Below are 12,443 nucleotides of genomic sequence, written 5' to 3'. Positions count from 1 at the left end.
GCTGGACCATCCCAGCAAGCCGGCCGTCGGCTGATTGCTGCGGATCCTGCAGTGCGGGCCCGGCCGAGTGCCACCGCGCCACAGCACCAGCCAGCGCTTCCCAGACGCCAGCTGGCCCACATTGCGCCATCCGTCGCCGCCATTCCCCCTCTGGGGCGTCAAGGGCAAGCGGCTGCAGCTGATGGTGGCCAGGCTCAGGTGCGCCACTCAGGAGACGGCCCCTCGAGGCCCAAACGCCGTGTAGGCCGCCCCCCAGCGGCATCTGGCGGAAGGGCATCTGAGCCTCAGGCGCCTTCCCCCAGCCTCGCAGCAGCCACTGGGCAGAGCTTGCGAAGGAGCAGCAGGCAGGGCAGGGGAGGCAAAATGCTGGCCAAGGTCTCGCCCTCGCGGGCCACTCAGTAGAGGGTGTGGCCAGCTTTCCTTTAATATGGCGGTGGCCATCTTTATTTTGCCCATGGTTGTGCTTTTGGAGGGCTTTTTTTTTGCGTTAGGCCGACGTTGAGGCCCGGTTTCAATAAAGGTGGAGTGGCTCCTCCCCAGTTTGTGGGAGTGAGTCGTTTGTTGGGCTTTTTGTGGGGCCCGTTTATTGTTTTTGGGGATTCATGTGGGAAGGGCTTTTCATTTTTGTTTAATAAAAAATTATCTTTATTCATGCAGTCTCCATGGTTGTTCTTCTTAGTGTTTGTTGGCTTCGCCGGCTGAGGGCTTGCGGAGCGGCTGCATTCATCTTCCCTCATGGCCCCTGGCCATTCCCTGACAGGGGGCTTAGAAGTACCGTGTAATAAGGTGGCGTCGTGCGGCCCTTGGCCCTGGTCGCTCCCTCCTGGGAACGTACTCCTGCTCCTCCTCCTCCTCCTCCTCCTCCTCCTCCTCATGCTCCTCCTGCTCCTCCTCCTGAGGTGCTGGTCCAATGTCAGGTGGCAGTGCCTGAGTCCTGCGGATAGCCAGGTTGTGTAGCATGCTGCAAACCACCACAAATTGGGAGACCCGGTCCGGCGAATACTGGAGAGCTCCTCCGGAGCGATCAAGGCAGCGGAACCGCTGCTTGAGGACCCCAATAGTTAGCTCGATGATGTTGCGGGTGGTTTGATGGCTCTCGTTGTAGGCCTCTTCAGCAGCGGTCCTGGGCGCGCGGAGCGGGGTCATGAGCCAGGTGCACAAAGGATAGCCTTTGTCCCCGAGTAGCCATCCTCTTGGGGGAGGCTGTGCCTGGAACATGTCATGCACAGTACTCTGCCGCAGGATAAAGGCATCGTGGCTGCTGCCTGGGAAGCTGGCATTGACTGCCATGATGCGCTGCTTGTGGTCACAGACCAGCTGCACATTCAGAGAATGGTAGCCCTTCCTGTTGCGATACTGCTCGCCATGCTCCAGAGGGGCCCGCAAAGCCACATGCGTACAGTCAATGGCGCCCTGCACCAAGGGGAATTCCCCGAGTCTGGAAAATCCCAATGCGCGCTGATGCTGGCTCTCCAGGGCCATGGGGAAGGAGATGAATTGGCTTCTCCTTCTGAACAGTGCTTCGGTCACCTGGCGGATGCAGCGATGCGCGTCGTACTGGGAGATGTTTGCTATGTCCCCAGCAGCGTATTGGAAGGAGCCGGTGGCATAGAAGTTCAATGCCACTGTCACCTTCACTTCCACCGACAGAGACGTCCTGCACCTGAGCTTTGGCCGCAGATCTCGGCGAAGCAGGTGGCAGATCTCTGCAATCACCCCCTTTCGGAATCGGAGCCTTTTAACACATCGCGCGGCACTCATGTTTAGGTAGGAGCGCTGCTGGCGGTATAGCCTGACTATGTAAGGCCTACGTGGCCAACGCCTGTAGCCCCCTCTGCCTCTAGCCAGGGCTGCCCCTCTCACAATGCGTCTGCGAGCCCTACGGACATGGAGCTGCAGCTCCGCGTTGGCACCCCATGCAACCCCCATCAAATCCTGGCAAACACTCTAATTTCCAAATGGCCACTTGCAGCGCTGTTGCCTGAGTCCAAAAATACCTGGCTCTTGCTGCTTGAAACCAGTTAGCTATCCTCCTTGTTGTGTCTCCAGAAATGCGTTGCACAAGACTGTTTTCTGAAAAAAGGATGGCCTTTATACTGGAGAGGACGTTCCCTTTAATTAGCGCCCCCCGGGGCCCGCGCTGGTTGTGTTGCGTTCCTTTTTCCAAACGCTCCGGCCGCCCACCGCACAATGGGGCGGTCCGACTGAAGTTTGCAATCGGGGCGGCCAAAGGGCGTTGCACGAGGATGTGACGTCATTTTCTGCGCGCGCATCCGGGCGGGCGCTAAACTTTGCGCCGGCGCTAACGGGCAACTTAATTTGGGGCGGGGCGCAAACTGCGCTGCGCCCGGGCGCTACACGCATAGCGCCCGGAAATCACTTCTCTTAAGGCGCTAACTGCTGGCGCAAGCAACTGAAAATCTAGCCCTTGGTGTCTTAATGCGAGGAGCATTTGTAACAAGGTGGACGAATTGGCTACGCAAATAGATGTAGACGAATATGATTTGGTTGGGATTACGGAAACGTGGCACAAGGATGGCCAGGACTGGGAACTCAACATCCAGGGGTATTCGATATTCAGGAAAGATAGGCAAAAAGGAAAGGGAGGTGTGGTAGCATTACTGGTTAAAGAAGGGATTAATACAATTGTAATGAAGGATATTAGCTCTGATGATGTGGAATCTGTATGGGTAGAATTGAGAAATACTAAGGGGAAAAAAACATTAGTGGGAGCGGTATATAGACCTCCCAACAATAAGGTGGAGGTTGGGGATGGCATTAAAAGGGAAATTAAAGAAGCGTGCAATAAGGGCACATTAGTCATCATGGGTGACTTTAATCTACATATAGATTGGGCCAACCAAATTAGTAACAATACTGTGGAGGAGGATTTCCTGGAGTGTTTACGGGATGGTTTCCTGGACCAATATGTCGAGGAACCAACCAGAGATCAGGCCATCTTAGACTGGGTATTATGTAACGAGAAAGGATTAATTAGCAATCTTGTTGTATGAGGCCCCTTGGGTCGGGGCGATCATAATATGATTGAATTCTTCATTAAGATGGAGGATGAAGTAGTTGACTCAGAGACTAGGGTCCTCAATTTAAATAAAGGAAACTACGATGGTCTGAGGAGCGAGTTGGGTAGGATTGGTTGGGGATGGATAGGCAAGGGTTGACGATGGATAGGCAATGGCAAACACTCAAAGACCGAATGGATGAGCTACAGAATTTGTTCATCCCAGTTTGGCATAAAAATAAAACAAAAAAGGTGACTCAACCGTGGCTAACAAGGGAAATTAGGGATAGCATAAGATCCAAGGAGACGACATATAAATTGGCCAGAAAAAGCAATAATCCTGAGGATTGGGAGCAGTTTAGGATTCAACAAAGGAGGACAAAGGGATTAATTAAGAAAGGGAAAATAGAATATGAGAGTAAGCTAGCAGGAAACATAAAAACTGACTGAAAAGCTTTTATAGATATGTGAAGAGAAAAAGATTGGTGAAGTCAGAATCAGGGGAATTTATAACGGGAAACAAAGAAATGGCTGACCAACTAAATTCATACTTTGGTTCTGTCTTCACAAAGGAGGACACAAATAACCTCCCAGAGATGCCGGGGAACATAGGGTCTGATGAAAGGGTGGAACTGAAAGAAATCAGTATTGGTAGGGAAATGGTGTTAGGAAAATTGATGGGACTGAAGGCCGATAAATCCCCAGGGCCTGATAATCTACATCCCAGGGTACTTAAGGAAGTGGCCCGAGAAAGAGTAGATGCATTGCTGGTCATCTTCCAGAACTCGATAGACTCTGGAACAGTACCCATGGATTGGAGGGTAGCTAATGTTACCCCACTATTCAAAAAAGGTGGTAGAGAAAAAGCAGGGAATTATAGACCGGTAAGCCTGACATCGGTAGTGGGGAAAATGCTAGAGTCTATTATAAAAGATGTAATAGCAGAGCACTTGGAAAGCAGTGACAGGATCGGACAAAGTCAACATGGATTTACAAAAGGTAAATCATGCTTGACTAATCTACTGGAATTTTTTGAGGATGTAACTGGTAAAATAGATAAGGGAGAACCAGTGGATGTGGTGTATTTGGACTTTCAGAAGGCTTTCGATAAGGTCCCACATAAGAGAATAGCGTGCAAAATTAAGGCACATGGGATTGGGGGCAAGGTATTGACTTGGATAGAGAACTGGTTGGCGGACAGAAAGCAAAGAGTTGGAATAAACGGGTCGTTTTCCGACTGGCAGGCAGTGACTAGTGGGGAACCGCAAGGATCGGTCCGAGGACCCCAGCTGTTCACAATATATATTAATGATCTGGACGAGGGAATTGGATGTAATATCTCCAAATTTGCTGACGACACAAAGCTGGGTGGGAGGGTAAGCTGTGAGGAGGATGTCCTGAAACTCCAGTACGATTTGGACAGGTTGGGTGATTGAGCAGAAAAATGGCAAATGCACTATAATGTGGATAAATGTGAGATTATCCACTTTGGTGGCAAAAACAGGAAGGCAGATTATTATTTGAATGGCAATAGATTGGGAGAAGGGGAAGTGCCAAGAGACCTGGGTGTTCTTGTGCACCAGTCGCTGAAGGTAAGCATGCAGGTGCAGCAGGCGGTTAAGAAGGCAAATGGTATGTTGGCCTTCGTAGCAACAGGGTTCGAGTACAGGAACAAGGATATCTTGCTACAGTTGTACAGGACCTTGGTGAGACCGCACCTTGAGTACTGTGTGCAGTTTTGGTCGCCTTACCTGAGGAAGGACGTTCTTGCCATGGAAGGAGTGCAGCGAAGATTCACCAGGCTGATGATACCTAGGATGGCAGGAATGACGTATGAGGAGAGATTGTGTTGATTGGGCTTATACTCACTGGAGTTTAGAAGATTGAGAGGGGATCTCATCGAAACCTATAAAATTCTGTCAGGCCTGGACAGACTAGATGCAGGATGGATGTTTCTGATGGCCGGGGAGTCCAGAACCAGGGGTCATAGTCTAAGGATAAGGGGTAAGCCATTTAGGACTGAAATGAGGAGGAATTTCCTCACCCAGATAGTGGTGAACCTGTGGAATTCTCTACCACAGAGGGCGGTGGAGGCCAGTTCATTAAATATATTCGAGAAAGAGTTGGATATATTTCTTAAGGCTAAAGGGATCAAGGGATATGGGGAGAAGGCAGGGACAGGGTACTGAATTTGGATGATCAGCCATGATCTCATTGAATGGCGGAGCAGGCTCGAAGGGCTGAATGGCCTACTCCTGCTCCTATCTTCTATGTTTCTATGTTTCTATGCAGGTGCAGCAAGCCATTAGGAAGGCAAATGGTATGCTGGCCTTCATTGCAAGAGGATTTGAGTACAGGAGTAAAGAAGTCTTACTCCAATTATATAGGGCCTTGGTGAGACCACACCTGGAGTACTGTGTACAATTTTGGTCTCCTTGCCTAAGGAAGGATATACTTGCCATAGAGGGAGTGCAATGAAGGTTCATGAGATTGATTCCTGGGATTGCGTGACTGTCGTATGAGAAGAGATTGAGTACTCTCGGCCTGTATTCTCTTGAATTCAGAAGAATGAGAGGGGATCTCATTGAAGCATACAAAATTATGACAGGGCTTGATATGATGGATGCTGGGAGAATGTTTACCTTGGCTGGGGAGTCTAGAACCAGGGTAGGCCATTCAGGACTGAGATGAGAATAAATTTCTTCACACAGAGGGTGGCAAATCTTTAGAATTCTCTACCCCAGAGGGCTGTGCGGGATCTGTCATTGGGTATAGTCAAAACAGAAGTCGATAGATTTTGGTCTATTAAGGGCCTCAAGGGATATTGCGATAGGGCCGATGAATGGAGTTGAGGTAGAAGATCAGCCATGATCTCATTGAATGGCAGAGCAGGCTCGAAGGGCCGTATGGCCTACTCCTGCTCCTATATCTTATGTTCTTATGACAGATCGGAGGACAGAGCTGGGCGACTGGCTGGAGGACAGAGCTGGCGACTGACCAGAGGATGGAGCTGGGAGGCTGACCGGAGGAGAGAGCTGGGCGACTGACTGGAGGAACGAGCTGGGTTAGTGACTGGAGGAACGAGCTGGGAGACAGATCGGAGGACAGAGCTGAGCAACTGACCGGAGGACGGAGCTGGGCGACTGACTGGGAGGCTGACCGGAGGACAGAGCTGGGAGACTTACCAGTGGTTGGAGCTGGGCGACTGACCGGAGGACGGAACTGAGAGACTGACCGGAGGACGGAGCTGGGCGACTGACGAGAGGAGCGAGCTGGGAGTCTGACCAGAGGACAGAGCTGGGAAACTGACCGGAGGACGGAGCTGGGCGACTGACGGTATGGCGGAGCTGGGTGACTGACCGGAGGAGCGAGCTGGGCGATTGACCGGAGGACGGAGCTGAGCGATTGACCGGAGGACAGAGCTGGGAGACTGACGGTATGGCGGAGCTGGGTGACTGACCGGAGGAGCGAGCTGGGCGATTGACCGAAGGACGGAGCTGGGAGACTGACCAGAGGATGGAGCTGGACAACTGACCTGAGGACGGAACTGGGAAACTGACCGGAGGACGGAGCTGGGCGACTGACGGTATGGCGGAGCTGGGTGACTGACCGGAGGAGCGAGCTGGGCGATTGACCGGAGGACGGAGCTGGCTGACTGGCCGGAGGATGGAGCTGGACGACTGACCGGAGGACGGAGCTGGGCGATTGACCGGAGGACGGAGCTGGCCGACTGGCCGGAGGATGGAGCTGGGCGACTGACCGGAGGACGGAGCTGGGCGATTGACCGAAGGACGGAACTGGGAGACTGACCAGAGGATGGAGCTGGACAACTGACCTGAGGACGGAACTGGGAAACTGACCGGAGGACGGAGCTGGGCGACTGACGGTATGGCGGAGCTGGGTGACTGACCGGAGGAGCGAGCTGGGCGATTGACCGGAGGACAGAGCTGGGAGACTGACGGTATGGCGGAGCTGGGTGACTGACCGGAGGACGGAGCTGAGCGACTGACCGGAGGACAGAGCTGGGAGACTGACCGGAGGACGGAGTTGGGAGACTGACCGGAGGAGCGAGCTGGGCGACTGACCAGCCAAAGCGGCCCGGTGATTTTGAGGCCCTGGCCTGATTTTAAATATTTCAGGCAGGTTGCAGGGCGGCATGCATACAACCTGATGCAGATGGTCAACTTGAGGCTTCAAGTTTGCGCTGGGGCCGTCAGCAGCAAAGTCAGTTGTGTTGTGGTGGGGGGAGGTGGTTCGGTCACGATCATGGAGGGTGGGGATCCTCAGGCAGCAGCAGCCCAGATTCTTTCTCTGGGCCTTGGAGGACCACTCCTATACTCAGGATGACAGCATGCCTGCTCCCTTGTCACCCACTCTGCCAGCGCCCTTGTTAGTGCCAAACACTCACCTACCCTAAGATGCTGCAGTCTACAGTCAGACCTATAGGCCCAGAGCTGCTCGAGGTTGCACACCACGGCCATCTGAAGTGTGCTCTGTGGAAACTCAGCAGCATTCCATCCTCCCAAGCTGTAGCCACTGGCTACACTTTGTAGGAGCACTAGGATAGGTAAATGAGCACAAAAAACAGCCACTAATGGCTTGCACAAGGATGGTTCATAATTATTTCTGTTATCTGTTAGACACAGATGGAATTCCGTTTGTTTGATAAATGTGTTTCTTTCTGGATTTGGTGTTTATATTTGAAGTGAAGTGAGGAAAAGACCCATAAGGTTGGACTGAAGGATGGCAATCGGATGGTGGTAGTAAAGATGATGGTAAGGATTGTGGATCTGTTGGTGTATTGGTGATGGAAGGGATGGTTCACATGAAGCACTCTTTGATGAGCCACTCTCTGAGAGTTCTAGCAGCGAGGGGCATGGGTGATCGATGCTGCTCCTCCTCCTATTGCTGTTGCATGTCCAGCTGCCCAGGTGGTGGGAAGGGCTGGTCCCTCATGATGGATAAGCTATGGAGAATGCAGCAAATGACCACACATCTGGATACACGCTTAGGTGTGCACTACAAAGCTCCTCAGGAACTTTCCAGGCAGCGGAAGCATTTCTTGAACACTGTCAGCTGTCTGCTTGATGATGTTCCTTGTTGCAGCACGGTTCTCGGTGCAGGCCTGCACTGCAGCTGTGCTCGGGTTCCAACAGTAGCGATGAGCTAAGTCTGAAGGGGATCGCCCTTGTCGCCCAGTGGCCAGCCTGTAACCTGACAGCCTGGATGGCAGAGCATGCGGCACAGAGGACTGGCATGGGATAAATGAATCACAACTGCTGCCAGGAAGCGAGGCTCAGAACTGCATAATGCGCTGCCTGTGATCGCAAGCCAGCTGGACACTGAGGGAGTGGAAACACTTTCTATTGACAAAGGTGCCAGGCTAGTGATAGGGAGCCGCAAGGAAATGGTACCTTGGGAAGCCTGCTATGCATGTGAAACCTAGTGCTCGCTCATCCTAGTGCTCTGTCCATGGGGAAGGAGGTGTAGATGTTCCTCCCAGTGTAGAGAGCCTCAGTGACCTCCCTGATACAATGGTGGTTTGCAAATTGTGAGATGTTGCTGATGTCGCCTGGTGCAGCCTGGAAGGAGCCAGGGACATGGAAGTTAACAGTCACAGTAGGTGACATAGCTCAGTGGCAGCCTCCTTGGTGAAGTGAAGGTGCCTGAGACATTGCCCCTCAGTGAAGTTCAGCTGGGAGAAGTGCTCCCTGAAGACCTGCTGTGGGTATGGCCTCCTGCACAGTGCCCTTCTCCTCTTCCCTGCTGTCTTGCTTGCTGCTCTTTCTCACCCTCTAGCCCCAACGGCAGCCCGTCCAGACCACATATGACTGCCATACAACTGCTTAGAAAGCAGCCAAACACAGTCCAGCACCAGCAAAAACATTATCAGCAGTCAGAAATCAGTTCGCTAAGTCAGAAAACAGGCCAAAAAAACACCCAGTAGTTACCCACCAACCTCAAACGATAAACCAGCAATTAGCCTACATGTAGCACATGAGCCCTTTAAATAGCGCTGCTGCAGGGTCCTTCCTACCTGTTAGCGCCATGAGTTGCTGGGTGAGTTTATCACATGGTGAGTCACGTGCTGAGGCAGCCCAATATCACAAAAGGGCCCTACAATAAACGTAGGACCCTTATTTAAATATTTTAATCGGCAATTTAAATAGTTCTGGAATGGCAACCTGGACTCCAAGGGCGCAGCCCGATCCAATAGGGTGGGCGGCGCACTTCTGGTACATAATGAGTGCACCTGCCCCACCCACCATATTAGATGCTTAGGTGCCCATTTTATGCCTGAAAGATGGTTACGGTGCCATCATATTTCTAGGTGTGTGTCTCCTCTAATGAGCAAATAGTTTATCAACATAAATCAACACTTGCTGTTCGGTATAGTTAAAAATAACAACAGCTGGAAAAGTTCCTGTGCTCCATTCCCAATTTCTGATCTTCAAGAGCAAGTTCCTTATCTAATTTGGAATCCACTGAAAGAACGTCATGTTTAATTTATTAACACATGACATTGACAGACTAATTGATTTTATCGTGCATAACATAATTGGAATTTGGAAAGAATTTGGGGGGGAAATTGAGTCCTGCCCCCCTTGGGGTTCTAACTTTGCTGGGGTGCTACTTTTAGCGCCCCGGAAAAATTAGCGCCCCCCGTGGCCGAAATTCATCGGTAGCGCCCCAAAAGGGGAGCGCCCCACCTCCCTCTTGGGGCACTGCGAGGGAATATCACGGCGCTATGTGCTGCAGCGCCATGCGCTGCGGCACGTCGCGCTGCAGTACTACAGGTCTTCCTCCCCTTCTTAAAGTGGCGGAGCATTGCACAGCGTGACCCGGAGCCCAGTTGGGCTACCAGGGATCGGGCAAAACAGCCCGGCAGTGAAGAGAAGTGCCGGGCTCACGGAGCGCAGTGGGTGGGGGGGTGCTTCAGAGGAGGCCGGGGACGGCAATGGGGGCAGGTGCTGGCCGGTGGCCAGCAACAAAAATGGCTGCCCGGCACCTCGCCTTTAATTAGTGCCACCCCGGCCACAGGTAGGCCCCCCTGACCCCGTTGGACATAGCGTCCGGCGGTAAGTCAGGGGGCGCTACCAAAGACCGCGGCTGGGGCGCGAGCGGGGTGCTGTGCATGGCGACGACGTCATTGCTGGCAGCGCAGCACTGCGCCACGGGGCGCTAGCGGTTACTGCCGCCACTGACCTCCCGCTGAATTTTGTGGGCGGAGTTGGCGGCGCTGCACCCAGGCACCACAGGAGACGCAAAGCAACCGAATTTTTAGGCCAAAAGCTATTCCTGGGAGTTGTGCAGGTAGGAGAGACTAATAAAACTGAGGATATATTTTCTAGGAAGAATACAGAAACTCAATTTATTTTATTCTTTGTAATCTTTAAATTAATTTTCTTTTTGCTGAATAGTCAGTTAAAAACCTGAGACCATAGTTTGCGAACATTTTGCATTTGCAGGAAGTTCCTGAAGTATGATGCTGCTACTGAGGTTCTGTTGAGTGCTGACATTTGCATTCAACTGAAGGCATAAACATACAATCTAACAAAGACCATTTTAAGCAATAAAATGGAGGTGTGAACCAGCACATAAATCTCTCTCAGGATGCTGAGATAAAGCTGCAGTAGCTCTCGGGATAAACATGAAGGGAAGGTGATAATAAATCAGGTGCTGTTGTTCCAGTCATCATTTTTGTGGAGGACTGACTGTCCAGCTGAATCGCTTTCCTATTGCTCTTTGTGAATTCTGGCATGTGTCAATCTATCCTCATTGAAAGTACTGAATTGCATTGTTTTCAACTGTAGTAGGCCATGGAGCAAAAAATGTGCTTTATTATTATTTGTGCAGTATTCCATCACTTGCCCGAAGTAAGGTTTTTAAGCAGACAGGAGTTACCGATGTTAATAAATAAGGTTAAGTTTTGGGTTCCTCATCTTCTACTATGGGTTTGAACCATTCTTGACATGCACTTGCCCCAGTGTTGATCAGATGTGGAATGAACTAACCAAGGAGGTCGATATTTTGTAACTGGAGGAGAAATGGGTGGGCAACATCATGATCAATCTTTTTCAGTTATTGCCTTGTTCTGATGTGAAATAAACCACTATAGAGGTTGGTGTTATCAGCAAAGAAAACAGCATTGTTTTTGACCACATTTACCAGCTCATTGATAAAGGCAAGAAATAGAGAGTGTGGCCAAGCACACTTCCCGAGTTATCCCTCATTAGATGTGGCAATAACAAGATGAACTTAGCGTAACCTGATGATAAATAAATAAAACAATAGATATATTTAATAACAAAAATTTTGCTGCAGGATTCTTTTCAATCCAAGATTGAATAAAAAGGAATAACTTTGTTCTAGCAGCTCTCAGCAGTTTAACCTTTGCTTCTAAACCATTCGCCATCCTTGTACTGGCTGCGCTAGACGGGCTCCTATCTAGCTATCCAGCAAGTTAAACACTCATTCAAAATAATTCTTCCTGAAGCGGTTGCTGTTTTGAAGCTTTTACTTGAACAAATTTGTGAAACTGTAAACAAAGACAAAGTATGTTTTGTACATAAACTGAGTACTACACATTCGATATTACACAAGATACACAACAGTAGAATAGACTAATTGTATAACTAACTAACATTTGAACTAACTTCTGTAACTATTAAATATTAACCTTTTATAAACATAGTATTATCAAAATATTACACTGACAACATTGCTATTATGCTAAGAACTAAAGATACTCACAGATATTGCGCTTGGCCTAACATATGAAGTCAGATTACACTGGATTGTAATGGAACCTCTCATAGCAAATTCTCCATTACTCAAGTCAGGTTCTTCCTGGCAAAACTGCTTCCTGGGGTCAACAGGAAGAAAGGTAAGAAGGTCAAATGACCTCTCACAGGAAGAAAGGAACAAAGGTCAAATGACCTCACACAGGAAGAAAGGAACAAAGGTCAAATGATCTCACACAGGAAGAAAGATCAGATGACCTTTCCAGCATACAAACTGTTAACACAATAACCACCACCAGAGGGTGCTATTGCATGTAAAAATGTTCAGAATGTCACATAATGTCCATCGGTCCAGAACAATCCTGTTTCTGGTATGTGCGCCACATCTCTCAAACATCGCCTTGTGCTGAGGGAATATTTACCACCGATGTCAAGACTATAAGTAATGTTGCTGTGCTACAGCATATGTGCACGCAAGAAGTCAGAGCTAAAGTATAATAGCACAAAAATCATGTTAAAATGTAAATTTTGCATAGTGAATGGCTATGTATGTAGAGGAAGTATGCTACGAACAAGACGACTGACATCAACTGCGCCTGCTGACATTTAACCTGCTAATAGCAAAGCATGACTTTTCCCATATTGTACAGGCATTCAAACTGGACACCTGGAAAGGAGGC

Source organism: Somniosus microcephalus, chromosome 9 (genome assembly GCF_052327205.1).
Source record: "Somniosus microcephalus isolate GS21.2 chromosome 9, FLI_Smic_1.0, whole genome shotgun sequence".
NCBI classification, from domain to species: domain Eukaryota; kingdom Metazoa; phylum Chordata; class Chondrichthyes; order Squaliformes; family Somniosidae; genus Somniosus; species Somniosus microcephalus.
The sequence above is the reverse complement of the archived record's forward strand: the minus strand, read 5'-3'. Positions refer to the sequence as shown.